This window comes from Plectropomus leopardus, chromosome 10, assembly GCF_008729295.1.
Source record: "Plectropomus leopardus isolate mb chromosome 10, YSFRI_Pleo_2.0, whole genome shotgun sequence".
In the NCBI taxonomy this organism is placed as follows: Eukaryota; Metazoa; Chordata; class Actinopteri; order Perciformes; family Serranidae; genus Plectropomus; species Plectropomus leopardus.
The window spans coordinates 33,699,741-33,719,112 of NC_056472.1; the positions used below are offsets into that span (position 1 = coordinate 33,699,741).

The 19,372-nt window shown below is 41.0% G+C and overlaps 1 protein-coding gene across 1 annotated transcript in view; it reads left to right on the plus strand.

Annotated features, from left to right (window-relative positions):
- The first annotated feature begins 1,009 nt into the window (after nucleotides 1–1,009).
- The window catches only part of LOC121948776 (SH3 domain-binding protein 4), a 45,992-nt gene continuing 27,629 nt past the window's right edge, over nucleotides 1,010–19,372 (plus strand). Inside the window, exon 1 of the mRNA XM_042494234.1 lies at nucleotides 1,010–1,107. The gene's annotated coding sequence lies outside the window, so the exon portion shown is untranslated. The remainder of the gene's footprint in view (nucleotides 1,108–19,372) is intronic.

Genomic DNA, 19,372 nt, shown 5'->3' on the forward strand with positions numbered 1-19,372 from the left:
TTGCTTGTTTATTTCTTTATTGTAAAATATTGAACACAAATACCTGTTTGCACATTAATCAGTTTAATGTTGTGCTTTTTCTGTAAAATATTGAAAAAACAAAACAAAACTTGTTTCCACCTTGACACCTTGATCAATTTAATTTTCGTCATATCGTGACATTTGATTTTGTTGTCAAGTCAGAATTTATGAAGCTTTTAAAGATATTTAAAATATGGTGATATACACTACTGTTTCTCAAATGGAGGTAGGCGTACCCCAGGGGGAATGTGAGATTTAAAAAAAAAAAGTATTGCCGTAAAAAATGGCAGTCATGCATAACTCCTAGAAAATAATTATATTATAAAAAGTTCAGTAAAAAAATTAATCTAAATTCATAAACTGAATGTTATACTAAATATTCAATTGCAGGTAAGTGACGCTTATTGAAAATTCTTATACATTAAGAATTGCATGATGGCAAAAGAAGTGATTTTTCTTGAATTTATTCATGAATTCTTAACATTTGAAATGTTTAAAATGAGTTGTTTGTTTGGTTTTTTTTACAAATGTTTGAAATTTGAAAGTGTCTTTCAGTTACAACATTGTTTAAGTCAGACACTGATGGCACAGCGCTGTGTTGTACCTGGTCAGGGGGTACTTGGCTGAAAAAATATTTCAAAGGGGGAACATTACAGAAAAAAGTTTTAGAACCACTGGTGTATATGGTGATATGGCCCCAAAATATCGTGATATTATTTCTAGGCCCAGCCCAAGAGTATGACGAAGTTGATCACATATTCAAGATCATCTGGGACATTATAATAACAGATAATATCTTTAAGGTCAAGACAGTTGGACAGGGTTGGTTGAATAAAGGAAATAATGTTGAGTTTTTCTCCAGGAGCTGCTGTGTGGAGAGATTTGAACCAGTGCGGTGGGACATCATGTGGCCGGGGAGGCCCCTCCCTGTCCCGGTGACATCAGCCGGAGCTGCTGCTCTCCTCCAGGAGGACACGGCGGATCCGCACACATCCAGCGGCTGCACCGGAGAGCTCGACGGAAACTGCGCCTGCTCGGCTCTTATCTCCCTCTCCATGGGAAAAAACAGGACTCCCTCTCTGCCAGGTAAGCTCAATCTTCTCCTCGTCTTCTCCTCCTTCTGTTTCCGTTAAATAATTTCTTCCAAACGGGGAAAAGTGTGAGGAAATGTTTGCTCCACCTGGAAGGGGCAGCGACGGCTTCATCCCGGAGAGGAGGAACTTTTCCAGCTGGAGTGGGACTCATTTTTAAGGGAGAAAGAAAGCGACCTTTATTCGACAACAATTTGGATTTTGGCATTATTTTAAAGTCCCGTAATGTCCTCAGTTTAACATTTTAAAGCTCCACCTCTCGGGTTTTGCTCCGTCTTGCAGTTATTGAAGTGGCAGAAAGCTCTGTGGGTGGAACTGGATCATACCTGCCGTTTAACTACAGTAACGGTTGTTGCAGCTGCTTTTCGCCACATTATTGTCGTTAAAAGTCTTTTAAATCCGTCGTTTTAAGTTTAAAAGCCGCCAGAGAGGAAACTAAAGCTGTAATAAATGTGAGACGCTGAGCCGTAGCGGTGTTAGAGCCCGTTAAGTCTCTCTGTAATGGACACGGTGGTCTGTCTGTCTGTCTGTGTGTCCCTCTGTCTGTGGCTGGAGTGGGACTGCTGCTGACACTAGTTGCCATGGCATTACATGGCCAACAAACACAGCTCCACTGATTTTTAAAATTAAAAGATTAAATAAATAAAGGAAGCCAACAAACACAGCTCCACTGATTTTTCAATAAAATTAAATAAATAAGTGAAGCCAACAACCACAGCTCCACTGTTTTCTTTATATTTTTTTTGGAAAAAATAAAATAAGTATTTTTAAAATTAACCAATTGTATAATAATTAATAATGACAATAATAATAATGAATAAATGAGTTTAAAAAAGCCAACAACCACAGCTCCACTGTTTTCTTTATATTTTTTTTTGGAAAAAATAAAATAAGTATTTTTAAAATTAACCAAAGCAAAAAAGACAATCACTGATTTTGAGAGGAAAAAACTGTTCCCCAGAAAATAGCCTCTGAAAAAAGGTAAAATGTATTTAAAAAACAAACAAACAAACAAAAAAAAAAACAGCCACAGTTTGAGGATTTGACATTATCTTGTTTATCATGTTGACTGGCTCGAGTCTGCTTGAAACCCGGATCACTGAGGTTTCACACTGCTGGAGCTGGCTCACTCTCGACGTGGGATCCTGCAGCCTGAAATAAATACACAGAGGAAGAGGAGGAGTGATGGAGATTAGAGATGAAATTATACATTTAATTATGATTAATTCAAACCTTGAGCTCATTGGCTTGATTTTTTCCAAAAACATGAAAATAAGACAATAAGCAAATTAAGAGGAAATTACCAAAAAAAATGCAAAAAAATCTATTTAAAAAAAACATCAACAGCAAACAATCAAACAATAAAATTGCTTTAAAATGAGCAAAACCGAAAGTTAAGAAAGCCAAGACAATTACCCAACAATTTACAAAAAAAACCCTGCAAAAATTACCCAAAAACTAGGGAAAATAAAAGGAATGTTAAAAAAGTCAAAAAAGAGTGAAAAGAGTGCTTAAAAATAATAATTATTATTCTATAACAATTTTTTACATAAATATGAGAAATATCTAAATCTACTAGAAACAAGAAAATTTATTTTGATCCATGTTTCAAAGGGTTAATAGAGTCTTAATGGGCAATAATTTTGATATTTGGATGTTTTTTAAGCAAAAATGCCAAAAAAAATTCTTGGTTTCAGCATCTCGTATTTGTTGCTTTTTCGACGATTCTATGATAGTACTTAAGTTTATTAATGAATAATGCAAATTTATCTGTGTTTATCTGTAATGTCTGGATTTTGCTTTTATCCTCCAATGATACAGGACTTTTAGGTTCTCATATATATATATATATATTATCAAGAAAGTAAACAAAGCTGTGACAACAGTGTGAGAGGTAGTATTATTTATGATATTAGAACAATAGCCTGGAGTTAACTATCCAAGATGAAAAGTAACATTAAATTTGGGACTTAAAATATTTAAATCATAATTTGGATGCACAACTTCGTAACTGTGGAATGAATAAAGAGCACAAATTTTTTCTCACGTTTTCTAATCCCAAACCCGAATGTTTGTGGACGGAGAAGCTGCTGATATTCTGAGGCCTCCTGACTTTTTTCTTGTTGTAGTCTGAGCCGCCTTGCTGCTCTCCACACACGCCACCTTCACAGGTTTAGTCGGTATCTGACAGCCGCACGCTGGGTTTGCTTCTTTCCTTGAAGTTGGCACCTTAAAGCCGCCCTTTAAAGGAAAACTGCTCGAGTGTTATTTTTGGTGTAATCCTGCACATACCACAGTTTTGACCGTCATGGTGATGACATGTCACGAGCCCTATCTTTTTTTTTTTTGAGATGTGAGGATCATTCATCATGTTTTCTGACTGTGTGGTTTTAAAAAGGGTTCAAACAGTCATCCAAACCAAATGATTTGTTAGGAAAATGTTAAAATTCTTATCTGAGCTGTCTATTGTAAACAAAGACTTCCTGCTTCAACTTTGACCGACTGTATTTGCTGTGATTTTGTGCACACAGTTTTCCTGTGCAGTGAGGGCTTATTGTGCACACCTCAGCTGTGCACAGTTTTGGTTTCACCTGTAAATAACGTGGTTTCATACTTGCAGTTTGTTTACAACCTACAACAACTATTTGACAGATTTCCATGAAATTTAGGTCAGACGTTCATCTTCCTTTCAGTGTGAACTATAAACAGTTTGGTGATTCTTTGACTCTTTAGAGCAACATTTGTTTGGGAGCCACTTCTGCAAAATGACAGAAAGCCAGGGACATTTCTTAGATTTTATGACACTTTCAGGATTTAAGGATGTTTTCAGGAGTTTTGGACATTTCTTGAAAAATTTGGACGTTTCTCGGATTTTAGGATGTTTCTCAGATTTTAGGACGTTTGTAGGATTTCAGGACATTTCTTGAATTTTAGCACATTTGGGTCTTAGCTAGGACCCCCGTCCAGGGGTGTGGGGGATCCTCCACTGACACTGTTTTTTGATCAACAAACTCTATTTTGACGCTGTTTTATGCACTTTGACACCTTATGGAGACTAAAAGTATAAAAACAATTCCAGTGTGAATCACTTCATTTTTAGTGTGAATTAGAAAATGGTTGAGGGGCCACCCAGCATCCTGTTGTGGGCCTGATTTGGCCCGCGAGCCCTAAGTTGAGTATCACTGCTTTAGTGTCTTTATTTGTCCAATACTTCAAAAGCGGGGACAAAACTACAAGCTAAGATCCAGGTTGTAAAATGAATTGTTGTTTTCTTGAAAGATGATTTGAAAAGTAACACAGACGTGACGCAGACTCGCACACTTGGGAATCAGAAAAATATAATTTGAAAATGTAAAAGTGTCATTTTAAGTAAACTGGTCAAACTCACACTATTTAAAATTGAGTCTGACAGTGAAGTTAGATCTAAAAAAAGAGGATGTGATGTTTTCTGCTGCACCTCAAACAACATGGAAAATAAAGTGGGTGACTTCCCAGCATGCTCACCATCAATCGTCAGTTCCTGGTAGATTTGATTTAATCATAACCACACTCTGTTATTGACTCTTGATATAATTTCCATATTGAATGATACATGAGTGCCGTATGTTTGATTCAGCAGCATCTCTCTGTGCTCCAGCAGACGGTGAAATGTGCTGCAGCAGACTGTGTGACCGTGACTCACTCCCTCTACATGTCTACAAACATAAACCGCTATGAAAAGAGGAATGGTGGATATAATAAGAAAAAAGAGATTAATCAAAATGTGTTGTGGTTCTTATATCTAATGATTCATTAATATTTTAATTAAAAAAACAATTACACTCGCAGTGATTACATTATGAAGGCCTCTCATGTTGCATATATAAATTAAATAATGTAGCTGCAATAATTAATGGCACCAGAGACTAAACAGGCTCAGTGATGGCCTAGATTGATTAAAGGATGATGTCTCCTGTTATTTTAGCCTTCTGGCTAAACCATACATTGGATACAGTATGCACAGACTTTTGGACAACATGTGACCGCTATGGGTCAGAGAAAGGGCATACTGTATATCAGGCTGGTTTGAGCATTTTCATGAATTTGTTTTCAGTAAGAAACAACATTTTTGTGTTAAAGAAACATCCTTTACAGCTGGGGTCAGCAGAAACCTGGAAAAGGACAAAAAATATGGCAGAATTTGAAAATACACCCTCCTACCCATCCTGTTCTCATTCCACAGTCCCGAAATACAGACGTTTTTGTCGAAAGATCTCAGTGCTATAAGCCAACTAAGTCAGATAGTGGCGGTACAGTTCAGGAGTTTACACGACTTATTTAATAAGCAGGTGCTCAAAAAAAAGCATCACTCATTCGCTCTGACTGTGCCCATCCCCGAAATTCTGAGTACAAGCTTTTACAATCTGGCCAAAGCCGACATGCACCTGTTGATCAGAAGTCAAAAAGGTATAAAAAGTCCTTCATTCCTGTTTCTGTTCATATCTTAAATACTAATAACTGAAGGAGGTGACTGCTTTGGTAGTCCATTACCTGTGATGATGATGATGATGATGATGACGGTGATGATGATGATGATGATGATGATGACGGTGATGATGATGATGATAATGATGATAATGATAGGGTGACAGTAACAGTACATATCGTACTTGTGAGCTGTACTGCAGTATCGGCCTCGTGGTGTCGGTCCTGATGCTGCGTTGTTGTGACTGTGCTGACCTGTTGATGGTGATGTGTACTACACTGGAAATGGTTTAAGTTATGAGGAGATGTTTTATGATATTTAATGCTCGCTGAATTATTTTCGGCTCTGTGGAGTTCTGGTGGACTCTTGTTAATCTGCTCCTGTGGAGCTTGAATGTGCACAGGTGCAGTTACTGTCACCCGTTGTTTGTTTCTGTGTCACAGTGTTTGTGCTTTATGTGTTTTCATTATGTTTTTGCAATTGCTGCAACACAAATTACCCCGTGGGACCTTAAATTGGCCTGAACCTTTGATAAGCTGCTGGTAGTCGTCAGGTGAGATTGTGGCCTAACAGAAGCAGTTGTGGTGTCATTATATGCTGGCGGCCAGCCGGACAGCACCTGCCATGTCTGCGTGATATGCGGATGGGCGACGCCACTTGGAGGAAACCTGTTGCGTCTGCATGATATGCGGCATGATGGTGACAGGTTGAAACAATGTCTGTAACGGCGTAATATAAGGGCGCCTTTAGGCTGGGGAGAGGGGTGGCGGATGGATTCAACAGACCTGAACTTCTATGTTGGAGTCTGGTGTTAACTTCCCGTCTGAATGTGATGTTTTTTTCGACACCTCACCATGTGCCTCCTTCACCTGATCCCAATCATCCATCCATTTGTTGTTGTTTGTCTCCGCCATTGGTGGCCATGTGCTTTTGCTACCTAAATGAACCGTGCACAGCATAGTCCCACCACATGTTTTCATTGACATTGCAGGAGCGCCACTCCAGAACATCAACTGCAGACACACGAGGAAACCTGTGGAAAATAGAGGACAAAAACACTTTGACAGTTAAAATCTTCTTATGAATCCACAAACAAGCTGTTTGTGAGATCTGTGACGCAGCACAGAGAGCTGCTGAAGCCTCTCTCTCTCTCTCTGCTGCTCGGCAAACACTTATCACCAGTCGCTCCGGACCTTTGACCTTGAATAAAAAACAGATTATGAAGTTTGAATATTAATAACTCCTGTTCATGGCATTTTAGCACTTTCTAAGCAAAACCCTCTTCATCCATCTGTATGGTTGAGGAGCTGATGTCGAGTTACAGCTGGACTTGAATAGACTTCATTGTTTGAATGAATGCATGTGATTCCAGATAAGCCCCCCCCCCCCCAACCCCCCCCCCCCCCAGGGGTGAACGTGCGTCTTCTGGTGTCGCTGCGGCTCAGCTCCAGCTGATTACAGCACGAGTCATCACAGCGAGGGCACGGCTCGTAGCTGGCATCAGATAGGCAGCTGGTACCCACCCACTCTCCCCCCTCTCCCCCCTCGTCCCGACCTCAGCCCGGGGCCGCCCTTGTCAGCTTTACTTGTGCAGGACTGAAGCCAGCCATTATGCCAGCCGTGAGTCATCGTGTAGCTCGGTGTTCCCTCATCAGCCCCCCCCACCACCCCACTGCTCGCCCTGCTCGCCGTCAGCGGGCGCTCAGTGCGCCCTCTCGCCGTCACCTCCACCTGCTGTCAGAGAGGAAGCTCGCCTTTATCAGACTGTTTTGCATCCAGCCTTTGAACAGTTTGCTCCATGATGAGGAGCACTGATGATGATTTAACCCTTAGGGACTGTTTGCCACATTTTACACGCTTTTTAGGCTTTGTTTTTTGAAATTTTGGCTGTGTTCATGCGTATGGCATAAATGGCGTGTCTTACAATCACAATTTTATGGTTTGTACTTATTCTATTTATTGAGATCAATTTGTGCTTATTCCCTATGTTGTAAAGCACTTTGAATTGCGTTCGGTTTGTTTGAAACGTATTTTATATATATAGATAAAATTTGACTGATTGCTTGTGTGCACTGCAATCCACATAAAACTGAATGCTGAATAACACAGCACCATAGCTGGAAACAAACACACATGATAAGTTGACACGTCACCCCATCATTGGAGCTCAGCTTTGATTTATAGTGCGTCCATCTGTCCGTCCAGCAGCAACTAGTGCTGGGCGTCAGTTTGTAGCTTTATGTCACCGGCTTCCATCGGAAATGGCTTGAGGCCTGTTGCTGTAGGCGGGTTTCAGTCAGCGTTAAACTTGCACAAATTAAAATTACAAATATAAAAGACACCTAATGGAGACACGTCAATTTTAAAATAAAAACCCTCCAATTTATTGCAAAAAGAAGTTTTTACACTTTCATGAGGTGGTATTTCAGGTAATTTAAAAAGGCATATTTCATAAAATTGCAATGGAAACCCTTTTTAGTCTTTTCTAGGTCACATGATGCTATGGCTGTGCTTGGATTGGACATAAAGATGGCTAGTTTGTGGCTGCAATAGAAATAAAGCTGTTAATGTTTTGAACATGGATCGCCATGGTTACTGGGATGTTATCACCAGAGGAGAGGTCACACTACATCACTCAGTGGAAACACAGTCATCTCCACATTGTGTTTTATCGACATTTGGAAAATATCGCTTACATTTTGCTCAAATCTATGATGGAAACGCGGCTTGTGTTGCTTGTAGTGTGAACACAGGATTAAGTGGTTGGGTATATCTGAAAATTAAGCACACAGGACAAGTTTTACGAGCACTACCATGCATATGCACGTTGTATTTTGACATCTGAGTCCGTGTCTCGTTTTCTGTGGCTAATTTATATGGACAGCTGCGTAGCTACGTATGTCGATGACGTTTTTAAAAAGCTCTGAGTGGTCTTTCTCTAACAGACACAAGCAGACGTCTGTGAGCACCAGCTTTAGAGAAACGTCACAATCCCGCTAAAGAACAGCCAAGTTTGGCTCATCCATCAGCTCTGTTGTGTCCCAGCGTGACCACTCAGGATGAAGAAAGCAAAGTGTGTGTGTGTGTGTGTGTGTGTGTGTGTGTGTGTGTGTGTGTGTGTGGGATGGGTGATGGGGTCGGGGGGATACGGGTGTGAGTTTAACACCATTGTTTTTTGATTCGTGACAAGACTGGCAACAAGGAGAGCAGCCCAATGACTTTCCTGATAAAAGCCCAGAATGACAGTTTAACACGCTCTCCAACCTCCTCTTTGTCGTCACGAGAATGATTCGTTTTCCTCTTCTTCTTCTCCCTCGCTTGAATAATTCATGATTTCATTGGGAGCTCAGCATTCCTCACATTCCTCCTACTTTATCCCCACAGCCGTTTCCACCTTGCTATGTTTTTATTGTCAAGTGAAGGAGTGAATGATGGCCGCAGCTGCTGCAGCACAGACACAATCACGCACACAATTCATTTCTGCCGGCAGACGGAGAAAATCAACCCATTCAGCTGCTGTCTGCAGAATATCTTTAAACATCCGTAAATATGTGCTTAAGCAAATGTTCCCTGTGAGTGACGGAGCCAGAGGTGTTTGCAGCCTGAATGTTTAAGCATGCAGTTTGTTGCCTGCAGTCAGCAGCGGAGCGCTCTGAGGAGAGTTTGTAAGTCAACAAACAGACGGAGCGTCTTATAAAAAATACAGAGCAGCATTTAAAATTCGTAGTCAACGTGTCTGTGGGTTTATCTCACATCACACAATTAGTCCTCAGGCGCTGTGGACCTCAGGAGCGCTGGCTGCAGACTCCTGACAGCTCTGACAGTCAGAGCAGTGTGAAATAATGAACGTGGTCTCCATAAACGAGCTCAGCAGGGGAACGACCTCACTGAAGCTGACACATCACACAGGGCTTGCACCGTTTGTTTTTTTTAACCCATTTACTTCATCGCTTATTGTGCAGAGGTGGAGGAAGTATGCAGATCCTTTACTTGAATAAAAGTACTTAAAAAACACTGAAAATAGGGCTGCGCGATAAAACGATAAGGATATCAATCGCGAAATAACTTTTCCTTGATTGAAATATGACAGGTAGTCGATAAAATGTCTATAGAACACATTCCAGCCATGTTCTGACAGACAACACGAACAGCCAGTGATAATAAGAATAGCTGCGGAGAACCAAATGCAGTGAACAACTTTGACTGTAGAACAGCTGAGTGTTTGACAGCCACAGCACTGAAACAGACACATCTGCAGAGGTGAAAGTGACTTCTTTAGACTTCTACAGACAACTTTGTGTTAGTTTCAGCTTTAATCAAACTTTGGATGAATTATTTAGAAACAGTAGGACGCATCGCTCCGTGTCTCGTCCAGCCGCTCGCGCTGAGCTCTCATTATTATTACCAGGGGCAGATGTAATGTTTTGGGGGCCCGGGGCCACAAGCACATGATTTTTCAGCCTTTCTTTAACTGGGAATGTTGGCAGGCTGTTGGCAGATACAGGAGAAGTAGTTTGTAAAAAAAAAAAAAAAAAATACATTTTTAAAACATGAAAGAAAAAAATTAAAATGACTAAAAAAAATACCAAAAAAATTCCAAACACCAAAAAAACTCATAATTATAAAAAATAGACAAAAACACATCCCAAAACTCAAAATTAAATTAGAGAAAACATAGAAAAATGTACAAAAACTAGAAAAAGACTTTCGTTTTTATCAAAAATAGTTGGCAGTTCATTTTCTGTCAACTGGCTGATATTGTTGACTTTTTTCAGGTGTAACTGTATAAAGTTTTGGGTAATTTGCCCTGTGACAAAACATCATATTGTATAAGCGCTTCTTATGACTTTTATGCAAAAATCTGAATATGTAAAGTAACTAAAGCTGTCAGAGAAATGTAGTGGAGTAAAAGTATGAAGTGGTGTGAAACCAAAATACTCAAGTAAAGTGCAAGTACCTCAAATTTGTCCTTACGTAGAGTTCTTGAGTAAATGTACTTAGTTACGTTCCACAACTGGTATCCTGATCAGCCAAATGTTTCATTTCAACATTGGTATTTCTCTCTCAAGAAACTTTGAGCATCAAACACTTAATTTCCTGAGTTCTGATGTTTTTGTTTATGCACCGATATGAGGTGAAAATGTCTATTTCCATTAAGGGAAACTACATTTGATAGCTGGTGAAAATTCAAAAATATTACAATATAATGGAATATTATGCAGTAAGTTTCTCAGACATCCTGTATTACTTTCAAATATTTATTGTCTTGTAGATCAACTTTTCTCATCTAAACCTATCTGCTGAGTCAGCACTCCTGCAGGCACAGCTCATCACTCTTTTGTTTGCGTAAACTCTAAATGTGCCTCTGACACTTTTTCACTTTAATGATAAATTAACTAATTATAATCTATTTACAAACCACAAGACTTGAAACTATCTGATTTCAAATAGGGCTGGATGATATCGCTAAAAATACTGTCACAATAATACATTTCATATTGGTTAATATTGATAGTAAACTACAAAAAAAGTCACATTGTTATTTTCTTTTTTTACAGTTGATTTTTGCTCCTGAGTGAAACTTGAATGGAAAAAAACAACCCAAAAAACATAAATTATAAGTTAAAACTGTTATTTGACATGATAACATTTTCCAAACAGCAGGATATTTGGAGGGAAACTTTGCCGACGTTTAACCGGCAGAGTGTCATCACAGTGTGCACAGATCCCCAGAGCTCCCCAAACGTCCGCTGCTGGACGGTCAGTTATTGCCAGGGACAGTCATTTAGTGGCTGGTTATTGGTAGAGACGGGTTCTTACTGTTCCCACCACATGCCATACCGCGGTGTACGGCGACCTGTGTGCGTATGCTATAAGATAGTGCTGAAAGTCAATTAATTGATTGGTTAATCAATTGAAACTTTATTACAAGCACAAAGACAAACATGAGTCGGTCCCGGCTGCCTTTTGGTGCTTTATATAATTAGCGTCTTTTTAGATAAACAGTTCCAGGAACCATCGAGCTGCAGAAACAACACAGAGGAATTAAAAGCTCTACATCTCACAGCCGTTTCCATTTCCTCTGCATCTCTGGACTCTTTGGCAAATCAGACGGATGATGGATTAAAAATGTCAGCGGCATTTGAGAAGTAATTTTCACTGAGGAGGAAACAACAGCTCAGTCGTCCCGTTGTTCTTTGTGTTTCTTGTTGCACGACTCTGATGTTTGAATAAATGCCATGAATAAATTAAAAAGCAGCATGCAGAGGTGGGAAAGGAGAGTGAAACCTGCAGAGCACCTGTCTCCTCAGGTGACTGATTTATTCTGCACAAAATGATTGCTGGGAACAAAATAGCATATTTTTGATTTCCTCGTCTTTGTTCCCACGCTTTGTTGACTCGCACTTTAATCTCTCACCTTATCTCACTCTCTTAAGGGTCCTTTTACATGGCAATGGTTCTCACATGGAAATTTGGTTGTTGTTTGGCCTTTCGTTCACATGGCAGCGGCGTTTTGGGGGCCAGAGTGACATCTTTTGACGTCAGCCCTTTTGTTGCCATGTAAAAGTGATTAGCGATTAACGCATGCATGTGATGTTCTTCTATCGTGTGTCATTACTGACTTGGCATGCCTACTACAGTTGTTTCCGTTGTTTTTAAGGATCTGTGCACACGAGGATTGTCACAATGTTATTATGTGAAGCCGGATTTTTAAAAAAACTCAAAGGGAAGACTTTTCCGGTTTTAGTTTGGCTGCTGTCGTCTAAAAGTGGCCTTTTTCTGCACTGAGTGGCTGCTGGGAATAAAGTAGCATATTCTTGAATTCCTCGTCTTTGTTCCCACGCTTTGTTGACTTAGTTGACTCTCTCGCTCTTTAATCTCTCACCTTATCTCGCTCTTTTTAGACTCGAAGCTGTCTGAAGCTGACAGCATTAGTTTATTTTAAACATCAGAAACTTCACAGGAAATGTCCGTCTCTTGTTCCAATATTGGTTTTGGTTGCACCCATTGCTGCCTGCTGTTGTAGTTGTATCAGCCACAAGGTTCATATCAATGTTTTTTTCTCATAAATGGGAAAAGTTAGCGGTGAGCACACTCATAGCTTTGTTTCGTTACTCTCGGCCGTGTGGACTCGCTTCTCCTGTTATCTGATGAGTTCAGGAGCTAATTCGAGGTCTGTGAGCTCGTTCAGCCGACGCTCGTCAGCTCCTAAATCCTCCCTCGCTGGAGACACAAGCAGACGACTCTGCGTGTTTGTGGCTGTGAATGTGAGGCTGCGCTGGGATCAGTTTAACTTCTGTTGGGTCCATATGTGGTGAGAGCACAGAGAGTGAGAGCCTGCTTGTTTTCATCTCAGAAGCTTAATCAGATTAACAGAAAACAAACATATTAAACTCTGAATGTTGCAAAAACACTTTTGTGTAAAAGAAAAATCGTAACTTGTTTCAGAAAGTAACACTCGGTCTTGTACCCCGCAGTTCTGCTGAGTCGTCCCTCCGCTGTCATGATCTCAGTGTGTGTGTTGTATAATATGAGGTGTGTCTCTGGAAACAGCTGTGGATGGTGTTGTTGTCACAGCGTTATGTAAACCGCCGTCTAAAGATGCCCTGTGGAGTTTTCTTGGAAACAAACACTGTTCTGTTTATCCTCAGTGTTTCCTCAGCAGAATATGCTGCTTCTAACCTTGGTTTTATATTTTGAAGTCATTATCTTTGCATATTAAGTTGGATTTATGCCAAAGTATTAACTATCCCCTGTAGCTGAATTGCTCTGGTATCCCCCTCAAATCAGCTGCTGATGTGAGACTTGCTGGTGTTAAGCAGCTCGTGGGAAGAATGAACATTCAAGAGTCTGTCCGTTCTTGGTAAAAAGCTGTTTTCACTCTGCTTTTCTCTCTGACAACAGGCCACGTGATATCACTTTTCTCTGACTCTCTCATTTCTCCGACCGCTGTCTTTCATCTGGTCTCTCCCCTGCGTGTTTGTCTCATTCTCTCGCAATGTTGCAACGCTTTTTGTAATGTATAGATGATAAACAACAGATGCAGTTGGTCTGTCAGTTTTCAACATATTCTCATCACAATGTTTCACATATTGTTGCTTTGCAATGGACATATTGAGCATATTTTATAATTCTCAATAATATATCAGTTAAGTTTAGCTGGAGTTGGTGTTGTAGGGGCTTTAGATTCAGGTAAATGTGTTGGTCTCTTGAGATTTGTTCAAGAAAATTGAATCCCCCTCCCCCACAGAAATCAATTAGAGGATACAATAGGCAGGTCTCCATTAACCCTCAAATTACGCAAATTGAAATTGCGAATATAGAATACGCCTAATGGAGACAAGTCAATTTCAGAAACTCCCATTTATTGCAATTCAAAAGGCCGTATTTGTCCAATCTTAAATGGAAACGCTTTTTAGTCTTTTCTAGGTCACATGATGCTGTGAGGTCACATGATGCTGTGAGGTCACATGATGCTGTGAGGTCACATGATGCTGTGAGGTCACATGATGCTGTGAGGTCACATGATGCTGTGGCTGTGTGCTTGTCAGTAGGAACTGGCTCCCTCATGATGCAGCAGGAGCTACAAGAGCTGTTATTGCATCACATAACTCTGAGAAAGTTTTGAATCCACAATTCCTCTGTGAAATCGTGGACTACATCTCCCAGAAATCCCTCTTACGTGGCCGCTCCCACGTATAAGGGGCTCGCCTTTCCATCATGGCTCCATAACACGCCTACGTGGCCTCGGATTGGAAATAATGACGGCTAGTTTGGTGGCTGCAATAGAAATAAAGCTGCTGATGTTTTGAACATCCATCGCCATGGTTACTGGGATGTTAGTGCCAGAGGAGAAGATGTATAAAATCACTCAGTGGAAACACAGTCATCTTGCAATTGTGTTTTTTTTGGAAAATATCGCTTAGATTTTGTGTAAATCTGTAATGTAAACCTGTCTGATGTCAGACTGAAGACACAGAGTGTAACGAGTTGACAGTCCTGTCTGATATCAGGCAGCTAATCGGTGTATCATATGTGATCGTGGCTATATTCCCCACAGTTTAATTTTCATCTCTGAATTTGAGAATATTCAGTGCAGGCTCTGTTTACAGAGAGCGCGGGGGGCGCAGTGAACAGACGGAAAAAGTCAAGACTCATAAAGTCAGTGAACTACTGAGCAGCACGAGCTGCTGATGAAGACAAGCCGCAGAAAACACTCAATCGTTTCTCGTTTTGTTGAGTTCAGCTTTTCATTTGAAAGAGGAAGAATTTATTTCTTCTTTTGAAAAGCTTCATAGTATGACTTGAACCGTTGGAAATAGTTGATAACGATCTGTTGTCCCTGATGAAAGCTGCTCACAGAATATTTCTCATGCGTTTGATAAAAAGGAGGAGGTGAAAAACAAAAAGCATTCACTGAACTCAGCCTGAATTGCTTCAGACAGAACATCAGGTCATTTTTTGGATGACAGCTAAGTGTCATCACTTCCTGTGTGGACACGATGTCCTTCAAGGGTCCGTCCAACGTGAAATCTGACATCTTTTTTTCGTCTTTCTGGCCCGTGAGTGCACAGAACAATGTGTTGAAGGCGGTGCTTTGAAGGAAATGTTGCAGAGATGTCGCCACCTCTCATCACAAAGGCATTTCCTCCTCAGCCACTTCCTGCTCAGGAGCGCTCGTCCTTAAACTCACAGCAGAGACCAGCTCGCTCCGAGGGGCGATATGGAGCCAGTCAGCTGGGGCTTTTATTGCTGCGGGGTGAGCGTTGTTGTGTCTTTGACCTTGCACGGTGACCAGTTTTACAGCCCAGCCTCATTAATGTTCTTCCTCCGCAGTCGCCTCCTCTTCACAGATACACTCAGAATATATCGTCCTATTAAAGCAGCACAGAGCGAACATGATGAGTGAGCAGGAGCGACGCCGCCGTTAAAAAATCTGTCATCCAACAGATCATCACAACAGGAAGTGAGGGACGTCCCTTTCTGTTTTGGTTCAGGAGGAAGTTCAGGCTCATTTTGGTGTTTGCTTCAGGCTGAGCGATATCAATATTAAATATGATAATATCAAAGTCATTGTTTCTTTCAAATTAAAGGCAGATTTTTGCTTTAGACTTGCAAACAGTGAAACATTTCACAAATCTCAGGTTCAAAACAATTATAATCCAAAATAATAAACAAATACACAAATATTAATTCTGATCAGGGACACGTCAAACTGCTGAGAATGTCAACCAAATAAAAACACAAAAGTCAAATCTAAACTGAGGTCAGTGTTTTCTCTGCGCGTTTAGACTCTGACCTGACGGAGCAGGAAGTCGTCGTTGCACAGTTTGGCCACTATGTTTTCTTCTTCTTCTTTTTCTTCTTTGTTGTCATCATCTTGTTTGTCTTCCCCTTCTTTTTCTTATTCATTCATTCATTAATCGTCTTCTCCGTTGTCTTCTCTGTCCTTGTCTTCTTTGTCATCTTTGTTTTCTTCTTCGTCGTCTTCTTCATCTTTGTCTTCTTTGCTGTCATCTTTGTGTTCCTCTTCTTCTTCGTTGTCTTCTCTTTTGTTTTTCGTCTCAGGGCTCCCAGGATAATGAAATGCCTGGAAAGGTTCTGAAATCTGAATCGCTGTATCATCTCAGGCCTGGAAATGCTTCTGAATTAACAGCACGTTTGTAAGAGTTTTGGATTTGCATTGTTTGGCTGTCATTTAAATGATGTCCATCAAATTCACAGAACATGCTGAACATCACAAAAATGTGTCTTCTTGTGTTAAACGGCAGGTGGCAGCTGGTGTTTGTAATTTTTCCGAACATTTATTATATTTCTGTCGAGGAAAATGATATTGAGATCATTATTGTTTGACTGCTCAGCTTTAGGTTGCTTCGTAACGTAAACATGGTCTCGCAGTCACTGAGTGTTTATTCGCTGCTTCTTTCTGACTGTTTGGACTAAAAACTTTTAGTGTATGTTGGAGCAAAAGTTGTTGTCTCATCTTCAGGTTCTTCAGCAGCTTCACAGACGTATTTAAAGCTTAAAAACGTTGTTGCATTTAATATTCGGGGCCCACAGCGAGGACTTGGATCTGTTTTGTAGAGGAAGGTGAGCAGCCGCTGTGTCCCCGCTGATCAAAGCTGCTTTGTGTTTCCTCCGTGAATCTGTAATAAAAACCCTCCTGGGGGGGGCCCCTCTCCTGGGGGACACCACCCCACAGGAAGTGAGCTGCTGAATAAAAGGAGTGGGACGCTTGACAGCTTCATAGAGCACTTCCTCTGTGGGGACTGAGAAGGAAAAGCTGAGTGTTTTTTTTTTTTTTTTTCCGAAGACGGGCTGTTCTCCCACGGCCGCCGCAGTGAATTCAACTGTGGAAATCGGCTTACGGTGCCTCAGCGGGGTCAACGCGCCGCCGCTCCTGCTGCCCGCTGACAATGACCACCTCCCTGCCCAGACAGGAAATGAGAGCAGAGGTTGGAGAAGGGCAGACATGATTAGAATTTTATATTCATAGCTTTGGTTTGCTTTGGGAGAGTCCTATCAGTCTGAGGCAGCGGCTATCACAACAGAGCCTCCCTCCTCCTCCTCCTCCTCCTCCTCCTCCTCCTCCTGCTGCTCCTCCTGCTGCAGACAGTCTGAAGGACGGAGCAGCAGGCAGCCCGAGGCGGCTGAGCTTTAACAGGGCTGACAGTGGATCTGTACCGTTAAACTACTCTGCAGCAAACAAAAGATATGACCAAACGATCTCCTCTCTGCTGCAGTTTACTGGACGATCTGCAGCCTGTTAAATGTCCTATGTAAATAATTCAGGCATTTATTGCTTCTCCCTCCAACTGTGAAGATGTTTTCTGTGAGTTTAAAGTCAGATTGCCTAAAGTAGTAAGAGGAACAATAAGTCATTTTTTGGATGAAATACATTGCAGGTCTGACTATGCAAATGTGAGGAATTGATGTTTTTACTTCCAGAAGAAAAAAAAAGAAAAAGATTATTAAAAAATATCTGCTTGTCCTGAAACTTTCTTAAACTTTCCATTATAACTACCAAATTCTTTATTCATTCATTGCTCGAGGTCTTCACTGAAACCAGAATGATCTTTAAAATGAGACTTTCTACGGCTGCGCCAGTTCATCGTGTAAAAATATTCCAGATGTTTGGGGGTTTTTTTGTACAAATTTCCAAAAATTCAACCAGACATATTTGTTATGTTTGGAAACTTTTGTATTTCCACTACAATTTAATATAAAGTCCCAACAAAATTTTCAGATTTTACATCGTGATGCATTCAATAAATAAATGTGATTTTATGTTACTGTAAACCACGGATGCGCTACATTTGTACGTAATTATGTACCTTTAGAATGATCGTTTATGCTGGTCAGTGCAGTTATGTTTAGGCACAAAAAGCACTTAGTTGTGGTTAGGAAACATCGTTTTTGCTTAAAGCAAGCTGTTTTGGGGGCGCAATCTTGGCAGGAAATGCTCACTGGAAAAAACGGTGATGGTTTGCCAAAAATCACCCACGTTTGGTGGCTGAAAGGCACAAAACACAGCTGGATTTATTTATTTAATTTTTTTTGGAAGTTCCTCAGTTTACCAAGATGAGATGAAAACTTAAATTACTGTGCAGTGTTGCAGTACAAAGTGGGAAGAACTAAACTATAAACATCCAGTTCTCATAATACATCAATGTGAAGAAATTGTGAGACGCAAAATCGAGCTGAAGCTTTTTCAAGAAGACGGATGTCGTCTTCCTGCGTCAGATCCAGAAAAATGGGTTCATAAGAAAAAAAATCGGCCATGAACATGGTGACAAGTGAGGATGAGATGGATGCAGCTGCACAGGCTGTTTTATGAATCAGCATATTTTATTACATTAGATTGTTGTGATAAATTTAAACTGCTTCTACTGCCACCTCCCTGTGTACTGAGAATGACTCGGACGTATACATCACTCGCCACAGAGCGGTCAGGGCAGACTAACACTGAGCCACAGTCATGGGAAGCGACACTACCAAAATTGACTCCATTTTCATCTGTCTGAAGTCCCTTTTTTTCCCATCAGATCATCATCAGGCTGCAGATCTGTACGTGAAATTAAATGTAACAGTTTAGAAAATTGAATTTCTGTGATGATTTCTGACTTTTACTGCCACCCAATGTGATTCTCCACCTGAACATCAAAGACTCAAACATTAGCAAATATAAACCTTCAATCAGCACTCAGATCTTGTTTCCATGTTGTTCTGAGGAAAGTACCGACATTAGAGCCAAGACTTTCCTCCTCTACACAATCCCCCGATGAGACACATGAAATAGTGTCGGCTGTTGATACCGCACATTATGAAAGTCTGTGCAGACGGCCGAGCGAGCAGTTAAACTCTGCAGAAATGTTATTAGAGAGGTCCGGAGGGAGAGTTTGTGACATGCCGTAAGCAGGGGAGCTGGCTGAGCCTCGTTACGGCCTCTCCAAGCGCCTTATTACCGGGCAACGTGTGCTGATTTGCATGACAGAGTTGTTGTTGTGTTTTCTTAGATTTACATGCCAACGGTCCCCCACCCACCATTGTTCTGAGGTGGGAGTTAAACAGTGCAGCGTGGTCGGGCCGAGCTGTGGAAAGCTGCTGCTGCAGACCACCCAGACTTTACATCTGACCCGACGTCACCCCCGCACCTCCCACACCTCCCCCCGCTTCAAAGAGATGAGATCCAGACGTCATGTCGGCGAGGAGGCAGAGCAACATTAGGGTGGAATGAACGGAGTGACAGAATTCCCTGCAGGGTCGGACTGAGGTGGATTATTCAGTGTGATTC